The 3,636-nt window shown below is 44.9% G+C and overlaps 1 protein-coding gene across 1 annotated transcript in view; it reads right to left on the bottom strand.

Moving 5' to 3' along the window:
- IFT81 (intraflagellar transport 81) overlaps nt 1-2,449 on the bottom strand; it is a 109,323-nt gene extending 106,874 nt beyond the window's left edge. Inside the window, exon 1 of the mRNA XM_012663414.1 lies at nt 2,399-2,449. The gene's annotated coding sequence lies outside the window, so the exon portion shown is untranslated. The remainder of the gene's footprint in view (nt 1-2,398) is intronic.
- Nucleotides 2,450-3,636: the final 1,187 nt, after the last annotated feature.

Below are 3,636 nucleotides of genomic sequence, written 5' to 3'. Positions count from 1 at the left end.
TTATACACGGCATGCAAAATGCTGTGAAAAGGGCATGCAGACTTTATTATGAAAGCTGCAGTATATACTGCTAATATTTAACATGAAATGTTTCTGTATATGAATCTGGTATAATAGCAATCATCTGAATTAACATAGATAAATGAATAATAAATTCTACCTACACTGACATCCTTCCCATACAGCTGTACAACTTCTACTCAGGGGTTAAACACTTGTTAGGCAGCAGACATGCTTCTAATTTTTTTTTTTTTTAACTAGCAGCCCACATTTAAAACATCGGGAGATTTTTACATTAAAATCCGGATTTCTAGTTTCTCTTGAAAGTCAGATCTGATAACCCTGGGCCCACATTTCGTCCTGGGCCATAATTAATTGAAGCTGAGTAGAGGCCTCACACTTCAGCCTGTTTCGGTCTCCACTCCTTTCAGTTACAGGCTTTGCCCTGTGAGCATCTACTCTGCCTCCCTTGAGTATTTCAGGCCTTGGCTTCCTTTTCCCTTCAATGCGGCCAACAGTCTCCTGTTTTCTGGCCTCCACCTCTCCCCACTCCAAATCATCCATAGGCTTTGTATAAAATAGAGTCCAAACTTCTTGAATTTCAAGATTCTTTATGATCTAGCTCAACTTTATCCTTCCCAGCTTTCTTCTAAATCGTGACCTTTCACCCTTCCAAACTTCAGCCCATTGAAACAGTCACTGTGCCTTAAATAGTTTTCCACCTCTCTATCTTCAGTTAATGCTGTTTTCTCTGCCTAGAAAGACTGCTTCCCCTTCCTCCATCTCCAGAGGTGCAAATCCCAACCCTCTTTCAAGCCCTGCCCACCAAATGCCAGTTCCTCCAGGAAATCTGTCTCAAGCTATACCCCAGGTTCTGCAGCGCCTGCCCTCCAAGTTGACCACACTTTCTCTGCACTTCTCTCCTAGCGCTATTTTTTATCTTGTACTAGTTCTTTATGTACACATTTTCTCTCCTCTGCTAAACTGTAAATTCCATGAGGACAGTATCTGTGTCCAATTCCATTTTGAACACCCACTGCGTCTAAAACAGTGACTTCTTCCACTAGACTGAATGAACTTATTCTCAGGCCCAAGGCCAGAAAAAACATAAGCCTAAATCTAAAGGAAGTCAGGCTGGCAGTGAGAAGGAGCCTAACTTTAAAAAAAAAATTGAATATCTAATTTCTTAATTGCTGAAACAGCTTTACCAAGGTAAATTGCTTTAATTTTAGTGACAAAAAAATGAATTGCTAAAAAAAGAAATTAAAAATTACTTTAGTGTTCCCTAACAATACAAACCATGAAATGGCTAAATGCTGTTTTACTCAAGACTGGGGTGGCAAGCATCTTGCTCAGAAATGGGTTTTTAAAATTGGGTGTGTGGAGCTGGATATTTAGAAAACATCAAAATGTAAACATTATCATGAGAATAATTATATCATCAGTATAAGGGTAACGATAAAATTATGAGTAATTATTGCTAAGAAATAAGTCCAAAGAGGACAAAAAGGAAAAGCAGTGTGGTTTATAAATTTCAGGCTTCCTTTAAGCTATAAAAGGAAAACCTTTACATAAGTTTTAAAAAAATTCACATTGGATGTGCAAGTTTTCCACTGCTCGAGTATTTTAAGTACAAGTCCACGTCATAACCTTCGCACACATATATATTTCATTTTAAATGATTTAGAAATTAGCTATAGGTCTGTTCTTTTCTCCCTTTCAAAAAAACTAAACCAAACCAAACCAAACCAAAAATCTGGATAAACGAGCAAAACGTTACCAAGAAGGGAAAAGAAACTAGTTGGGTTTTCCCCCTTAGTCGCCCACCAGCTTTCAAATGGTCACTCGCTAAGGACAAAGAGGTACCGAACAGGTAGGTTGTCTGTGCCCAGTGGGCTCTGCGCTCTAAAATTAGCAAAAGCAATTACTCTCCCTCTTCCAGCGCAAAGTCGCCACGCCAATTCACAAGCACTCACCCACGTAAGAACAGGAAGGGGTGGGGGGAAGAATTAAAACCAGGACATGCGTTTTATCTGGCACAATGAGGGACAGGAACTGCGCTGCCCTGGTCCCAGGCTGGCATCAGCGCTGACCCGCAGCCTCCTGGGAGTCCCAGAAATAGTGTCCCCCGCCCCTCGGGCTCGGGAGAGGGGACAGGGGAGCCCACACCCGACCATGCTCCTCGCGGGGGCTCCTGTGAGCTCCCAAACGATTCATCCCGCAGGGGAGCGGGCTGGATCCCGACAAAGGCCCACCAGGGGCCCGACCCCCGATTTGGGGGACTTAACCGCTATGACCCCTCCACTTGCGAAGTGCTGCACCAGGACAGAGAGAGGGCGGGACTTCGCTCCTATTTCGGGGCTCGGGGGAGTTTCCGACCGCGAGTTGGCGAGGTTACCTCAAATTCTCCTCACGAAACCACTTCCCCACCCCCTAAGAGGCACCCGAGCTCCAGTGGGCTCCTAGAGACGAGCTCCTGGCAACGGTTGCTAGGCCGTGGCGTTGCGTCACTTCCGGCGGGGCCAGGCGCGTTTCCGTGCGGTCCCCGGGCGTGAGCTCTGGGGGCGGGGCCTCGGGCGAGGAAGGGCGGGCCGGCGCCGGGTCCACGTGCGGAGAGGGTTCGCAGTTCTGAGCCACTGCCGAGAGCCAAGCGCTTCTGGTCTGTTACCCCGACTTAAACGTGGGGCAATAACCTTCCTGCATGTTCTGCGATTCGCAGCTTACAAAGTACGCTCTGCGTGATTAACCTATGCTAAATGCGCGTGCTGTTTCATTCATTCATTCATTCATTTACCAAACATGGATGCTGATTTCTTTGTTTGAGACAGGGCCCGGGTGGAGAGGATTGGGCTGAGGAAGCATTTGGCCTGGGCTTCAATTTTAGGTTTTTTACATAAGTATTTCCAAATTAGGTTATATTAATACGTAGGAGCCATTGTGGAGAGCATCTGGCAGAATTAAGAGAAGAAACATTCGTCACAGAGATTTCAGCTTCTGCCCCGCATTATTGGGCCACATTGCCTGTACTGGGAATTAATTATTTTTAAATCCTGTAATTTTTTAATATGCTGAGAGCCTGAAAAGAAAAAGAAAAGAGAAAAAGTAAATGTGCTAAGGCTCCTTTTGGCTTCTGGGAGGCTCTGTTTAGGCACATACAGAAATAAATTAAGCCCTCCTTATGGTCTATTCATAGAATTCACATCCTATGTGGTAGGCAGGGAGTTCTTTGTGCCCAGATCACAAGGCTTAGATGAGGCTTAGAAGTCTACTGGAAATGCACTGGCTGGTTTGGAGACCTTAGTTGGTAAGTGCTATTTTGAACCCACCTCTATTAGACTGGAGACCACTGTACTGTGTGTTATCAGTTGGCACTGAAAAAAAGAGAAGAAAAAAATCAAAATACCTCATACCCTGAAAACTTAGTTTCCTGCTTAGATATCTTAGGCCATTCTTGAATCAACTGCTATGCCTCTTATGGCTGTAGTAATAGTCTCGGTGAGGGCGGCTCCCCAAGAGGAAGGGCTGGATTCTGTTGCTGGACGTAGAGATGGCTGGGCAGAAAAGAACTGCATATGCTCCACACAGGTGGTCAGGGAAGGCCGTTAAATCTTAAAATCTCTGCAAAAAAACCAGGAA

This window comes from Propithecus coquereli, unplaced genomic scaffold, assembly GCF_000956105.1.
Source record: "Propithecus coquereli isolate 6110/MARCELLA unplaced genomic scaffold, Pcoq_1.0 Scaffold81, whole genome shotgun sequence".
Classification (NCBI taxonomy): domain Eukaryota; kingdom Metazoa; phylum Chordata; class Mammalia; order Primates; family Indriidae; genus Propithecus; species Propithecus coquereli.
Note: the sequence above shows the minus strand (reverse complement) of the source record. Positions and strands in the feature narration are given on the sequence as shown.